Here is a 17,011-nt window from a genome sequence, read left to right on the forward strand (position 1 = left end):
CCCTCCTATAAATCATATTAGGAAAAGTAGATTGTGACTTATGAATAGGTAGGAAATAGTAACTATACACAAAAGCACCTTTCAGCTTTCACCTGATCCGTTACTTTACCTCCCTCGCCTTTTCATATAATAGAATAGAAAACCTTTCCTTTCCTCTTGCATACCTGACCTGCAGGTAGTGGAACACTCTGCGAAAAATAAAGTTAGAACTTAACTAGTATATGAATATAGTAGACAAATAAAATTTGACTAGACAATTAGGTAAGGTAGAGTTATTAATCAATACCGACCTTTTAGAAGCTTGCACAAAAACCGTTGTTGCTGTTTTCAAGTTACTGTATAACTGTGCTTAGAGTGACTTACCACCTGAGTTATAGCTTATAGAAATGTACTAACCGTTGCCTAGAAATATGTAACCATAGTGAAACAAAAACAATTATTAATCAATGTATTCTGTATACCATGTGATTGTAACTTAGTGTGTGTGTATAAAAATAAAGCTGTACTAGCCATTGGCGGAGATGCCTGGCAGTGAATGCTAAAGAATTCGGCTCTCTCACTCGTTTTGTGCTGACGCCCTCTCTTTCTGTGGGACCCCTGGATTCCCCCTGGGGCTGGACCCCGGCAAAAATATATATATTTTAAATTGTGGTAAAGTACACATAACATAAAATCTACCATCCTAGCCATTGTTAAGTTGTGTTAAGGACATGCACACTGTTGTGCGGCCAATCTCCAGCACTTTTTTATCTTGCAAAACTGAAACTTTATACCCCTTAAACAACAATTAATTCCCCCTCCCCCTCCCCTCCCACCACTGGCAACCACCCTTCTGCTTTCTGTCTTTATTAGATGACTCCAGGTACTGCGCATAAATAAAACCATACAGTGTTTGTCTTTTTGTGACTGGCTTGTTTCACTTAGTACAATGTTCTCAAGGTTCACCCACATTGTACCAGTCGGCACATGACTGCTGCTGTGTTCACATGAAGGTTGACGTAAAGACAATGGCACCTGCTCCATTTCCATCCTCCCACATCCTAGAATACCTGTGCGTAGATGCTTTTCAAAGTGTTCCGACCCTTAAAGTGGAGATTAATAGTGATGTTTAATCCAAGTGGACATATAACAGATTCTCATCAACTTGTGCCCAAATTGCTCAATTAACTTAAACAAGTATTGAATGTTTATTAGATGCCAGATACTATGCTGAGGATGTAGAAAGGAATAAAATGTGGCCTCTGTTCTTCTGGAGTTAGTAGTTTACCAGCAGGTGACCGGCACAGAAACGAATTTCTGTACAATGTGCTAAGTCCTGTGGTAAGTCATGCATAAACCGCTTTGGGGGTACGGAGGTGGAACTCCCACCCAGCTCACGGTTAAGGGGAGGCTTCTGAAGCAGGTAATACTGAAACTGTGCTGGAGGCTGACGGGAACAGGGTGTGGGTCGGTGGAGGGACAGCAGAGCAGAAATGGGTCTCCCAAGGAGAAGCAGGACAAGGTCAAGAATGACATATGCGGGCTCCAAATTGCAATACAGGAAATGACTGAGGACTAGGCTAGACACATCAGCAGAAGCCCCCCTAGAAAGCCTCAAATGCCACCCTAATGAGCTTGGACTTTATTCTGGGGCTGCCAGTAAGCCACTTAAGGGCTTTTAGGCAAGGTATTAGGACTGAAGAGGACATAGTAAACATGAGAAATACCTGTTTGGTTATAATTTTGTAACCAGAACAAAACATTTTCCTCGTACAAAATTCAAATATTACTCTAACACATAATAATAGAAAGTGAAATTTGATCTCCCAAATAAGCAATGATTGGGTTACCATTCTTTTAATTTGTTCCATTCTATAAATGACATTAAGATTGGGTGGGGTAAAAATCAGGTAATATCTTAATACCTATTTGCATTTAGCTTTTTTCTTTTTTTAATGTATTTTGGATCCTTTTGCATTTTCCCATAGATCTAATTTTATTTAAAGTGGCATATATTCTGCTATATGAACCAAACATGACTTATTTAATAATCTATTGATAAATATTTGAATTCTTCCCAACTTCCTTTCTTTCTTCTTATTTTATTTTTAAATCAGAGAACTAGCTAGTTTAGGAAAGCAAATAACACTACTGAGCTTATGATAAAAAAAAAAACCCAGAAGTTTTCTGTCCCATTTCATTTCCTGTTCCCTCTTCTCTCGGGCAACTCCCATCAATTCTGGTATATATTTTTTTTAACTGCTGTTTCTTGATGATTTAATTTTAGAGGTTATTTCTTCATATTCTAAAACAAAAGATGAGGAATAGGCTGTCTTGGACTCCCCCTCCCTACTGTGTACACAAAACACTTTCTTTTTATCTCATCTTGCTGGCATAGTTATATCCATATTTTTAATGGAATCAATATTCAGTGTTGACAATATTATGATTATGGAACTATTATTCAGAGTTGAGCGACGCAGGTTTGAATGATTGCACTTCCATATATGTACTCCCCCCCCCCCCCCCCCCCCCCGTGCGGCAGCCACTAATTCATCCCAAAACCTTTGCCAAACGACAGTGTGTTCCAACACGTCCCATGCTGCAGCAGCTTTACTTTCCTCTTGGGGGCATCCCTGCAGGAGCGCCCCTTCACCCTGCTCCCCTTGGGTGGGGTCATTCCCTGGGCTTGTTGAGCAGCCATTGCCCTAGAACGTATCCCCATCATCCTGGGACTCCCTTCTCCTCGCGCCTGTTTCCTAGGTTCCCTATCTCCCTTTATTATGTGGTCCACCCCGTGGTTTTGGTGCAGTGCGTCCTCCGGTAGCTTCCTAAGAAATATCTTGCCCTGGCCGGTTGGCTCAGCGGTAGAGCGTCGGCCTAGTGTGCGGAGGACCTGGGTTCGTTTCCGGCCAGGGCACACAGAAGAAGCGCCCATTTGCTTCTCCACCCCTCCACCGCGCCTTCCTCTCTGTCTCTCTCTTCCCCTCCCGCAGCCAAGGCTCCATTGGAGCAAAGATGGCCCAGGCGCTGGGGATGGCTCTGTGGCCTCTGCCTCAGGCGCTAGAGTGGCTCTGGTCGCAACATGGCAACGCCCAGGATGGGCAGAGCACCGTCCCCTGGTGGGCAGAGCGTCGCCCCATGGTGGGCGTGCTGGGTGGATCCCGGTCGGGCGCATGCGGGAGTCTGTCTGACTGTCTCTCCCTGTTTCCAGCTTCAGAAAAATGGAAAAAAAAAAAAAAAAAAAAGAAATATCTTAAGGTATTTCATGAAATTTTTAGGGGAGTAGAATTCCCAGACTTAATGATCAATTGGATGTAGGGTGATGAGAAAGAGGAAGCGGTGAGAAATGACCCGTGAGGTTTTTTTTTTATAAGAAATATCTAAATGACTGAGTGTAGAAGAATTGGAATGGGTTTCAGGAGGGAGTGAAGACACCGGATGCGCTGAGCTAACCTGAAGAGTCAGGGCACAGCAGCTAGCAGATATCTAGCTCAAGTTCAGGAAAGCTGTCCGGGATAGAGATCTTGATTTTTGTAGTTGTTCATCTGCACAGGGTTGCTAAACTGTGAGAGTAAATGAGACTGCTTGGGGAAAGGATGGAGAATGAAGGGAAGAGTGAGCTATGGAAAACACCAGCTACACATGAATGTTTAAAGGGTAAGCCAGGGAAAGAGCCCATAAAGAAGGCTGAGAAGAAACCATCAGAGAGGTGGAGGAACCAGGAGGAATTAGTGTTCATGGGCAGTAAAAACGGATCATAAGAAGGAACAATGTACAACAGAGAATTTTAAGAAGGTGAGGTGGAGAGTCTATTAAACTAATGGTAAAGTGACAAAAAGATAAAAACGTGCACTGCAGCATTGTTTATAACAGTAAAAGCTGGAAACTATAAATATTCATCCTTGAACATGATACATGAATAGTGGTATACACAGTCACTAGAGTACTATGCCCCTATCAAAAAATTCAGATTTATGTTTAATGACATTTATACTTATTGTTTGAGAAAATCAATGCAAGTTACTGAAAAATGAGTATCATATGCTCCAAATTATGTAGATCTCTATACACATAGCCATCTGCTTGTGCACGTAGGCGCAGACTAGAGAAATGTTTGCAAGAATCTTCAACCAAAATGTTAATGGTGATTATCTCTGGAAGAGGAGATTTGGGGTAAGTTTTACTTTCTTCTTTGCATTTTAAGTATTGCTTATAATTTTTTTGTAATTATATTCATGTAATTATAATAATTATGTAATTAAGAGACAAAGCTGCGTGTGTGGGGACGGGGAGTATATGGGGACTCTCTGTCCCTTCTGGTCAGTTTTGTTGTGAACCTAAAACTGATTTAAAAAGAGTCTAATAAAAAGTTTTAAAAAAGTGTTTTCAAAAAAGCCAGAATGTTAATGTGCTAAATAGTGCAGAGAATGAGTAGTTAAATACTGTGGAGTGAGAACAGAAGGTAAGTTGGAATAAACTGAGGAGTTAATGGGGCTTGAAAAAATGAGATGTCAAAGATCTTTCTAGAAGCTCGAATAAGATGGGAAGGAGACAGATACAGTGAGAGGTAGAGTGGGACAGTGACTCCTTGTCTTCTTCCAACCTGTCCTCTCCCCTCTTTTAATTCATTCTGAACATTACTGCCAGGCAAATGCCCCAAATATCCCATTGTCTTGTCATTTCTATCCCAGACTTCAGTGGCTCAAAGAAGCGTGAATTCAATCTCCATTCCCCATTTTGTTATTTTTCACTCAAACTAATTTTAAAAAACTTAAATTATATTTATTGAGCATGTACTATAAGCCAGGCACTCTTAAAAACACTGGGTACACAAGGACAGATTCATCAGGGTCCCTGCCATCATTGTAGTCATAAACCAGTGAGGATGCTAGACATATAGAGCTAATGGGGTTATAGAATATCGTGGCTGTAACTGATTTATGGGCCAGTTGCGTAGCTCCCATAGCAAGAGACCACGAATGCCTGGGTTTGCGTCTGCTGTTGCTTCTAGGATCCATCTCATCACCTCTTTATTATATTTAAACACCTAAATCTTCCTAACCTTCCATATCCTAGATCAAGTCCCATGTTGACATCTTTCTTCTTATGACTTGCATGGCACTTACTTTTTTAGTTTTATCTTTTTGATCACACAATACCTCCTATTCTTTGTTTTGTTTTGTTTTTGTATTTTTCTGAAGTGAGAAGTGGGGAGGCAGAGAGACAGACTTCCACATGTGCCCAACTGGGATCCATCTGGCAAGCCCACTAGGGGGCGATGCTCTGCCCATCTGGGGCATTGCTCCATTTCAACTGGAGTTAATCTAGCTCCTGAGGCAGAGGCCATGGAGCCGTCCTCAGTGCCTGGGCCAACTTTTCTCCAGGGGAGCCTTGGCTGCAGGAGGGGAAAAGAGAAATAGAAAGAAAGGAGAAGGGGAGGGGTGAAGATACAGATGGACACTTCTCCTGTGTGCTCTGCCCGGGAATCAAACCTGAGATTTCCACATGCCGGGTCAACGCTCTACCACTGAGCCAACCAGCCAGGGCCTAATACTTCCTATTCTTAGGGAACTATCTGTGTGGATGGACCACCCCTTCACAGTGGCTGTGAGCTCTGAGGGCTGTCACAGCACCCGGCACAGGGTTAAACACGTGGCAAGACGTGCAATCCAACCTGCTCAAACTTCCCAGAAAAACTTCCCATCCAAGTTATTTATTTAAAATTAAAATTAATTAATTAGAATAAAATTAACATTAAAGGCGGGATGTTTAGGATGTCTAGAAGCATCCTAATGCAGTCTGTTAGGCAACACCAAGTCTGAGGGGCGAAAGGAGAGGGGTGGTGACAGGATGGGGTGGTTTCTAAGACTTTAGAAGGATGGAATTTAGAGTGATGAGAAAAAAAAATTAGAGAAAAGGTTGGAGAATAGTCAGAACCCAATCAAGATAGCATATGCCATAAATGAACCCAAACTCAATTATTACGCAAGACAGAAAATACAAGCTCAATTATTATTTAAGCCTGACCAGGTAGTAGGTAGCTCAGTAGATAGAGCGTTGGACTGGGATGTAGAGGACCCAGGTTCGAGAGCCCGAGGTCACCAGCTTGAGTGCGGGCTCATCTGGTTTGAGCAAAAGCTCACCGGCTTAGACCCAAGGTCGCTGGCTTGAGCAGGGGGTTGCCCGGTCTGCTGTAGCCCCACGGTCAAGGCACATATGAGAGGGCAGTCAGTGAACGACTGGAGTGCCACAACAAACAATTGATACTTCTCATCTCTCTTTATTCCTGTCTATCTGTCCCTATCTATCCCTCTCTCTGTCTCTGTCAAAAAAAGAAAATTATTATTTAAGACTATAAAAGCATAAGTATGCTCTAAGTATAAGGTAGCATTATGAGTCTGTGGTTAGAGAGACAATTGCAATAATGAATATGTACACAGCAATATGGCCTTGCCAGGGCAGGGGAGTCATCTTTATTCTGTATGTGACACACATAATGCCCTTAAGGGATAGTGCATCTAGCTTTTATCTTAATATTTAAAAAGGAAATGTGCTAAACAGAGCCCTGTTTCCCAAAGTTTATGCCACTGAATGTTAGGTCAGAAGGATGTCAATGGGCGTTTCATTATGATGATGATGATGATGATGATGATGATGATGATGACAGAGACAGAGAGAGAGACAGAGAGAGGGACAGATAAGGGACAGACACACAGGAAGGGAGAGAGATAAGAAGCATCAATTCTTCATTGTGGCACCTTAATTGTTCATTTACTGGCTTCTCATATGCGCCTTGACCAGGGAGCTACAGCAGAGTGAGAGATCCCTTGCTCAAGTGAGTGACCTTGGGCTCAAGCCAGTGACCTTTGGGCTCAAGCCAGCAACCATGGGGTCATGTCTATGATCCCACACTCAAGCCAGAGACCCCATGCTCAAGCTGGTGAGCCTGCGCTCAAGCTGGCCACCTTGGGGTTTCAAACCTGGGTCCTCTGCGTCCTAGTCTGACACTCCATCCACTGCACCACTGCCTGGTCAGGCTGGGTATTCCATTTCTAACATGGTCTAATAAACATGGAAAATGTTGTGATAGCAGACCCTGAAATCTTTTGATTAAGGATTTTTTTTAATTTTTAATTTACTCATTTTTAGAGAGGAGAGGGAGAGACAGAGAAAGAGAGAGAGAGAGAGAGAGAGAGAGAGGAGAGACAGAGAGAGAGAGAAGGGGGGAGGAGCTGGAAGCATCAACTCCCATATGTGCCTTGACCAGGCAAGTCCAGGGTTTCGAACCGGCGACCTCAGCATTTCCAGGTCGACGCTTTATCCACTGCGCCACCACAGGTCAGGCCTCTTTTGATTAAAATGATGCGAAGGAACTACGAATAGAGTTTAAAAGAGACAGGGTTATTTTTTAGGAGTAACTTAAAACTGAGGGGAGGACGAGTGGCCGGAAGGAGTAGGAGGGTTATTATAACCTGGTCTGTGTGGCTGCTTTGTCTCCATAAAGTTCTCAATTGACACACTGCAGCAAGAAAGAGATGGGCTAGAAATGGACTACCTGGTGAGGGTGTGAGAGGAAAAGATTAAATTATTATTGTGAGAGAGCATATCATCTTCAACTCTGGACACACGATAAAAAAGAAAACCATTTAAAGATGATTTATGGGCCTTGCTGCCCGGAACTGCCAGGTAGGTAACCTTTTGAATTTCTTTCTCACTCCATAATTCCATGAATCCAGTACTGTGGGCCCTGGGCTGGGTAAGGTGTACTGTAAGAAGATCTAGTTTCAGCTCTACTCTGTCCCTAACCGACTGAACCATCTGTAAATGATGATCATGATTTCTACAGGGATTCCCAGGGTTAATTCCATAGTGCTTGTAAGGGGCTTTGGCTGCATGGAGAAAGACACTGAGTAGTGTCATTGATGGTAACAGGTTGAACCATATGAAATGGCTGGTATTTGACCATTTATAACCTATAAAGTGGGCAATTTCATATGGTTTCACCGAAGAAAATCTATCATTCACTGAGTCTGCTGCGTGGCCGGCAGGGGCTGGTTTTAGGGACTGAAGGTGATTAAGACAGTATTTCTGCCTTCAGAGAGGGAGCGCTCAGACCAAGGAGCAAAGTGGACTCCTGAATAAAACACTGCAGTGTGAGAGGGGAGGTATTACAAGAGGCTGTGGACGAAAGGGAGAGGGCCTGTCATTCTGCTGGCCCGGGGGCTGGGAGACAGATGAGCAAGGAGTGGTCAACGTTCATTTAGGCAGGATTTTGAAGGTTAAGGAATTCACCAAGTGGGAAGGAGCCACTCCAGGCAGAGGAAACAGCGTTGAAAAAATAAAGAGGTATGAAAAAGCCTTTCCGGAGGGGGGAGAGAAATCATTTAAAGATGAAATAATATTAAGATAAGGAGACATGAGTCGAACCCTTCAGAAGTCAGTCCTGTTAGAATATACTTATATTGAATATGATTCAATTAATATTTATCATACTGTGTTCCTGTTTAATAGGGATCTTGCAAGGTTTTCAGAATGGCTGCAGCAAAGGATGCCTTGGAGCAGAGAAGCTGGGAAGCTGGGAGGTTACCTTGAGCCCTGTGTGCAGCCAGGAGGCGGGGCTTCCTCCTGCGGGAGCTGGGGAGGTGCCAGAGGACCTCAGGTAGGGTGATGGCATGATCAGCTCGGGGAGGGGGGAGGAGCGACCATGGCGGTGGTTTGAGGGAGAAGAGCTGAAAAGCAGGTGCTCGCAGAAGCGAGAGCAGTGGTTTTTGGGACACCATAAGAGGAGAGAATCCCAGCAAGCCTCCACGGTTAGGGGACAAGAGCAGTTTGGGCGATGAAAAGAGAACCAAAGTGGGTGAGCCACCAAGGTCAAGGGAGGGCAGGGCTTACCAAAGTGAAATAAGTTCAATGAAGTAGAAACAGAAAACTATCCCTCAGATGTCAACCTTTAGTCATTGGTGATCTTAGCGAGAGCCATTCCAGGGGAGGGGGCAGAGGTCACATTTCTATGTCTCAAAGCTTCAAATGGGAAAGTAAGGGACCTGGAAGCAATGAACATACTAATAATTTTAAAGAATATTGATGAGAGGGGGCTGCAGAATTGAAGAAAAGGTGGTGGTTGTTTTGTTGCTGTTTTGAAGGAGTGGGAAGTCTTGCGCATGTGTGAAACTGAGGGAAAGAAACTAGGGGGAAGGGCGGGGCAAGGTCTGAGGTCACAGAGAGGGTGGGAGGCAACGGTTTCAAACATCCAGGGAGGTTCCCTCTTTGCAGATGCAGGTAAGTGTGATGGTGAGGCTGACACCCGACAAGGAGTTAACATTATTTTGATTCATTCTCTGTGGGTGGGAGTAAGGTGTCCTGCGGGTGAGAGATGGGATAGGGCTAAGGTGGAATAGGGGAGCTCGACAAAAGCACTGTGGATATGGGCCTGACCTGTGGTGGCGCAGTGGATAAAGCGTCGACCTGGAAATACTGAGGTCACCGGTTCGAAACCCTGGGCTTGCCTGGTCAAGGCACATATGGGAGTTGATGCTTCCAGCTCCTCCCCCCCTTCTCTCTCTCTGTCTCTTCTCTCTCTCTCTCTCTCTCTCTCTCTCTGTCTCTCCCTCTCCTCTCTAAAATGAATAAGTTAAAAAAAAAAAAAAAAAAGCACTATGGATATGACAAGGCGGCCGCCAGGAGGTGCCCAGGGCGCGGCACTCTGGTGAAGCAGCGTGGAGGGCGCAGCAGACGCTGAACGCCCCACACTGGGGGGACCGTGAGGTCTACGGGTCTGCGCTGTTCTCTCCCAGAGCCATGTCTGGCAGCACGGAGGCAGGAGGTTCGGGGGATGAGCGTGAGAGAGGCTGGAAGGGTAGGGAGGAAGGAGGCTCACTGAGGAGTGGTTGACTAGATGAACCGTCATGATATGATTCAGGGGATGCCGGAAAGGAAGGAGAGCTCCCAGAGAACAGATGGGCCTGGGACAATGAGTGGATTCCGGCTGCCCACGCTGAGGTCTTAGGAGGTCTGAACGGGCAAGCACACTCAGAGGAAAGAGAGGGGGGGAGTTCGCTGTGTCAGAGGGTGTGGCTGGGGAGGGGCTGATCAGAGCTCCAGGTCTCAGTGGTAGAGTAGTTCAGGGTCATCACAAGACCCCAGTGGGGCTCCGAGAACGGGGTGCCCGAGTCGGGCAGAGATGAAGGCGGAGGCAGCCACGCAGATTAAGAAACTTTCAGGCCAGGGTGAGTGACGGGTGACTCCTCTCTCAGGACGGCGGGAGAGTTAGAGAAGGCGAAGATTCAGCATCAGGTGCCACACTGTTGTTTAGAAAAACACACCCAATAAAACTCAGTCTCTCTTTGAGAAGACTCTTGGTTTTATGTGCCCAAACCTCCTACTGCCATACTTATTTCCTTTTCTTTCCTTATAACAGGCTCAGGAATGAGTCCCTTTCTTCGGGAGAGGGACTAGGGCTTGCTCTGGGGCCCCTCCCTCCCCGCCCCCCTCGGCTCTCCCCACCGCTGTCTGCCACCCAGGCTGGTGGGTGGCTCAGCAGCAACTGCCTTCTGTTCTTGCCCATCACCATCCACTTAACCTGCCCAAGGAGCTGCAGTCCAGGTTCCAGAGGCCGTAGAGGTTGACATTCATGTACGAGTGAACATTTCAGAGCCCGGATCTTGTTTATTTTTCCCCCAGCATAACTTCTCAGCAAGCTGAGCGCAAAGGTTTCTAGATCATTCTACCCCCACCCACGAGGGACTTGTCCGCCTGCCCAGCCCTTCTGCTCCCTGCTCCTGCCAAAGCTGCTCGACGAATTCCACATGAACAGTTAGAAATAGATTTTTCATCAATATAGCATGTTAAACTGTTAACCCACAAGGGAGCAGGACAGCTTAGCATTCTTTATGTATCTTTTTTTTGTTTGTTTATTTTTAAAGGAAAGATAGTATCCCCAAACATCAAGCTTCAGGATTTTCCTGTGAACAAACGCTGAATAACTCCACTCTCATTCTACTGTCTTCCCTAGTCCTTCCTGTGGCAGGAACCACAGAGCTTGTATCAAGTTAAAAGTTCTGGGACTCGGATCAGAGAAGCCCAGTTTAGCTTTCCCTTTGTGTTACTGAGGCCGGCGCCTGTGGGAGTCCTTTTGGGCTTCACAATGCCCCCTGTGAAGTGAGTCAGCATTTCTGTGCTTGTTTAACTTCTAAGGTTACTGAACCACCGAGGGGGACAGTTTGTCCAGAGTCATGCTGCTGCTGCAGGATTGCGGCCGGCTAAAATCAGCCCGAGAGCTTGTTCCCACTCGGCAGAACTCCTGGCCCCCTCCGCGTCTGCTGGACTTCAGTCCTGTACTTTCCGGACTTTAAATAGTCCGCTGGCCATCAGCAGTGTAAGTCCCTCTGCGGGATTAGTGCGGGCCCCGTGTGAAGCTCAGCCTGCGGTTTGAAGGGATGCTGACAGTTCCTGCCAGATACAATATTTAGATCTCGGAGGGAGAAGATGATGCAAGATGGCAGGCGTAGTGAGCGGAGACGGAAACAGAACAGCTTTCCCTCTGCTTCCCGACTGGCCGCCAGACCCTACACTCTTCTTTTTTCTCTGGAAAGTTCTTCTAAGTCCCATATTATGATTCCCCTGAAACAGGGTGACATTCAGGATGCATGCATATCCATGTGCACTATTATTATTCGTCTCCAGAAACACTTCTTACAGTGTGCCTGGGGACAGGGACAGGGACAGCGGTGGTTTCGCATGAATAGCCTTCTACATTTATTATGCATTCTCTTAGCTTCTTTTCCTTGAGTGTAATTTTGAAGAGGCAGGAATCCAATAGAATGGATGTGGCCTGTTGTTACTCACAGCTTGTGACTTTTCCTCCACACACACACAAAAATGAGAGCTACAAATTGTAGCCCTCCTTCATTAAGGATCGATCATAAAATTATCGATAGCCATCATAAACAACAAATACACTGTAAAGGGCCTTCGTTAGCAAACCAAGCTTTCAGAATGGGAAGGGGCAGTGGAAATGGGCTGCACCGACCACCTACACAAAGCGGGGGTCTGTTCCCCAGCATCCCTGATGCGAAGTGGCTCTCCCACTTTTCTGAACATTCGACTCGTCAGTGGTGTATTTGAGGACCCCAATGCCACGGTCACCCTAAATCAATTAAATTAGAATTGCTGGGATCAGCATTTAAAAACATACCTAGGGATTATTAATGTGCAATCAAGGTTTTGCCCATGATCTAGCTTCTGCTTAGCTGGGCTCTGGGGTGAGGAGTCCCAGCCCTGCTTTTTGGGGGTGGCCTTTCACTGATGGACAGCCTTTCCTGTTAAGAGTTCACAGGAATTAACGGCTCTTTGAAAGCCACACAGAATCGGTCTGCTCCCTTCTTCACTGGCTAGCCCTTCGAACATTTAAAGATATTTATATTTGCAACATACTAACCTATTATTAACCACAACTTTTTCCTTCCGATAGCCCAAAATATAGATTCCAGTTGAACTCACAGAAATATTGTTTTGTCTTGTGGATATTGGTCTACTCTTTGGCTATTATTCTGCCACAGCTTCGTTATTTTGGCTTCTTGATAAGACAGTTTGCCAGCCGCAGAGGAAGAGTTGAAATATCTCTGAAAGTGAAAGCGAACAGATTTCTGAGGCGCCAATATGGGACACGAGGTGTTTTCCTCCCTTCCGTCAGCTGTCACGTTCCCGGCGGCCTGGTTCTTCCTGTCCCTGGGCCCCGCACTGCCTGTCGCTCCAGTCTCTCTGTGCCGTCCCTCTTGCTTCGCTCATCGGCAGCATTTGAGCCTGGGTAATTGCCAGGCCTGCAGAAGCGTGGCAGAAGGAGGAAGAGCAGAGAAGAGGAGGCTGTCATTGTCACACCCCAATTGAGGAACTCAACTGCTGGGTCCCAGAGGCCGGATCCAGCACCAGATGATAAATTCTGGACTCATCCTTTGGATTTGAATCCTGGCTCCCCACTCACTGTGAGGACAGCCTTGCAAAAGGATTGTAAACCTATTAGGGCCTCTTCAGTTACTCCATCTGTAATAACCGGAACTAACCCCCATGAAATGAAAGTCAGCTGGGGAATGTACTTGGTGCAATGCCTAGTGTATAGTTAGTGCACACAGAGAATTAACTTCATTGTCTGATTCCAACCTCCACCTGTCCCCACAAGCTTGCCCTGGTCCACAGGCCAGCCACCTACTCTTCTCATCCATTTCCAACTCAGGCTGCCAGCAACAGTCGACCCTAGCCTCTGCCAGCCTTGTCTTTGAGCACCTATCTGGTGCTTCCCTTAGATCTGCAAGTCCATCACCTTGCTGTTCAACACTGCCTCCCACAGGCACTGAAGGGGCAAGAAGTCAGTATTAGCTTTCCTTCCACCAGCTCACATGGGTTGGAAGGGAGAACCAGCAGCAAAAATCTTGCTTCTGATCAGGGTTTTTCTTTTCTGTCTTCAGTTGTTTCTCTCAAAGGGCCACATGATACTGAACCTGCAACGATGACTTTTCCTTTCTCCAAAACCTGCGAAGAAACATCATTTAGCGGGTACTGGAAAATTGCCTCATATTTTTCTTTTCACTTAACTAACATCAAATTTTTATTTTTTATGTATTTTATTTTTAATTGAATTTATTTGGGTGACACCGATTAACAAAATTATACAGTTTCAGGTACACAATTCTACAACACATCAGCTGTACACTGTCGTGTTGCCCCTCTCCAGACAAGTCTTCACCCATCACCCTCTGTCCGCCCCGCGCACCCTCCTCCACCTCCCCAAACATTAAGATGTGGACCGGTGTTTCTCAGATTCCATGTACTAGCGACATGGTTTTTATTTTACTGGCTTCTTCATTTCATTTTATCAGTACTGCCAGCAGAACTCTGGGAATGCGATCTGTGAGGCCCTGTCTTCACCAGCCAAGATTTGAAGGGTGCAACAGATTGAAGAGTTTCCAGCTACAAAGCAGTGCTTCCAATATGTGTTCGGTGTGCAATGAAACGCTTCCTTGTGGGAGGCCTTGCTCCCTCTGTTGGGTAAATGGATGGCTTTCCAGGGACGCCGTGTATGAGAGTGATTTAAAACAATGGCTGTAGGCAGCCGCAGGACGGATTCTGCAGCCCAGGATGCATTTCTGGCTGCTTCAAAACAAGTTTAAATTAGGCCCTATAACCATTCAACCACGTCCCCTGAAGTCTGTACACAAGTCCCTCGCTAATGAAGGAAAAAGGGAGTTGGTGTGTTGAGTGGTGTTGAACAGTTCCCAGGTACGAGCACCCCAAATGTCAGACTGGTTTTACATGGATTACATCTAAATCCCCTATTTTATTATCACCACTGGTTTATCCAAAGTGGTTTCAAAGTACATTGCAAACAGAGACCAAAAGGAGGAAGACAATCCCAAATGCTACCGGAAAGATGAGAAAAAATGTTTGACCCCAAGAACTTAGAATCACTTTACTTAATACGAACCCCCATACTGTTCTCACTTCAAGTTACACTCCCTTAATGTTTCCGTCCTAATTTCCATTCACGTGACTTGAAGTGGGTAAATCTTTCCTGGTACCAAGGCGGCTTGTACCTCTTTGTCCCAAGACATGAATTTACTGTGGCTTCCCAGGCAGTAGACGCATCTACAAACATACTTGCAGGTGTGACTGCATGAAGAGGTCCCAGCAGCTAACTCTGGCCTCAATATATAAAAGGATGTGCCTCCTAAATTCACTGTCTAAGGTAGAGTACATCTGCTTTGAATTGAGTTTTACTGTTTCCTGTAGTGGTGATGGATTCTCCACTGACCCATTGCTGGGTGGGCAATAGTCCGGGGGTATTATTGGAGCAAGAAGTAGACTTGCAATGTTGACTTTACAACACTGTTATGAAACCAACTCTGTCAGCAACCTTCAGATAATTAACACACACACACACACACACACACACACACACACACTCAGGAACGTCCCAATTCTGCCCCGAAACAAACCTTATGTCACTTCCTGTCACATGATCCTTTCCTTCATTTGTTTATCAGACAAGTGTTCATTCATTCACTATTAACACAGACTTGAAAATAGGAGCAGCACATTTACTGTTTCTAAAAGTCATGTTCTGAGTCTCCCTTGTCCTTGAGTTATACAGATAGCAGGCTAAAACAAAATCAATATTTGTTCTATTCATCCTGCATAAATATTTTCCCAGACAACTGGCTATTTACCATATTGAGTTAAGATACGCGACTGGAATAGAAGAAAGTTTCCTGGAATGTTCTCTCCTTCCGTGGGCCTGGTACAACAGCCTCGGAGGCTATGCAAAAGGGAGGGGAACAGACGTTGGTTGTGTGCCTCTCTCAGTGAGTCAATATGCCAGACATTTGCATACATTAGAGCCTTTCACCCGCATAAACACCCTAGGAGATAGCTACTCTTATTCACCTCCTTTTATAGATGAGAAAACTGGGACTCTGAAAGGTTAAGTAAATTTTCTTCTTAAAATGTCCTGCTGTCAAGCTTCAAAGACACATTTTCCTGAGGTTTCCTTTTCTTCTCCTTCTCAGCCTTTTTGCTAGCTCTTTCTCCTTCTCCCCTTCATGTGTGGCTCTCAGTTTGGGCCATTCTCCGTCTTCATTCCTTGGTGATCTCATCCAGTACAATGGCTTTAAATACCACCCATGTGCTCATTGCTCTCTAATGTGTATATATATATACACATTAGATATATATATATACACATATATATATGTGTGTGTGTGTGTGTATATATATATATATATATATATATATATATATATATCCAGCCCCAAACTCTCCTGTTACTACTAGACGTGTATATCCAACCGCTTACTTGACATCTGCGTTTAGACAATGGGCAAGCATCTCCAAATTTGTGTGTACAAACTGGAGTCCTTGATTTTCTTTTTCTCTCCAGATCTCTTTCTCCCTGATTTTGAGTCACTTATATAATGTCTCTACCATCCGCACAATTGCTCAAAAAAAAAAAAAAAATCATCCTTTCTTTACCACTTACTTCCTCAATCCATAACAAAAATATTTTGCAAATCTGTTTTCGTTTCTCCATGTCCACCTTTGCCTAAACTTTGCTATGATTGCTGCTAACACCTCATCTGCCTTTCTTCTTCTCCTTGCCTGGAATGTAGATTTGATGGCTTGAGCTGCTGCAGCCACTTGTGAGTACAAGAGAAAAGGCACTGGATTCACAGGAACGTTAGCTTCGACATACCAGCTACAAATGCCACACCTTCAGACATCACATTCTGAGTAAAACAGAACTCTTATTTCTTTAATCTGAAGTAGTCGTATTATCTCCCTACTACTTATAGATGAAAACCTTCCTGCTATCCCTTCTCTCTGCACCCCCATCTATCCATAACCACACAGTATCTGGAAAGAACTTCTATTTTTGTAAACATTGGCAAGATGTGCTCAGTAAGCAAACATTTACATGCACATATTATGAGCACACAGACACAAGACACACCAATAAACAGAGCAAGCAAAGTCAAGGAACATCTGTGTACAAAGCAAAGACCCTCCCCTCTGTGAAGGGGAGAAACAGAATAAACATAATAAACAAATAATTGCGTTACGCAGTATGCTAGAGGATGATGAATGCTACATGGGGAAAGGGGAAAATAAAGCAGGGTGAGGTTGATCAGAAGTGAGAGGTGCGATTTCAAACAGTGTGGTCAGGAAAGGCTTCTGTGACGTGACATCTGAGAAAAGACACAAAGGACCTGGGCGATTGTGGAGATGGGACAGCGTTGCCATCAGCGGAGACGAGGACGGCTGAGCGTGACGCAGATCTGTGGGACGAGATGGACCTCTCAGTTTTAGACATGCCGAACTTTAGATGTCTATCAGACATTCGAGAAGAAGTCATGTTGACTAAGCAGTGAAACCTGTGAGTCAAAACTTCAGTTGGCAGGTCTGCAGATCAGATGAAACGTTGTGAGTCACGGCCCATTGATGGCATTTAAAGCCATGAGATTATGCGAGCTCACGAAGAGGG

This window comes from Saccopteryx leptura, chromosome 12 (genome assembly GCF_036850995.1).
Source record: "Saccopteryx leptura isolate mSacLep1 chromosome 12, mSacLep1_pri_phased_curated, whole genome shotgun sequence".
Classification (NCBI taxonomy): domain Eukaryota; kingdom Metazoa; phylum Chordata; class Mammalia; order Chiroptera; family Emballonuridae; genus Saccopteryx; species Saccopteryx leptura.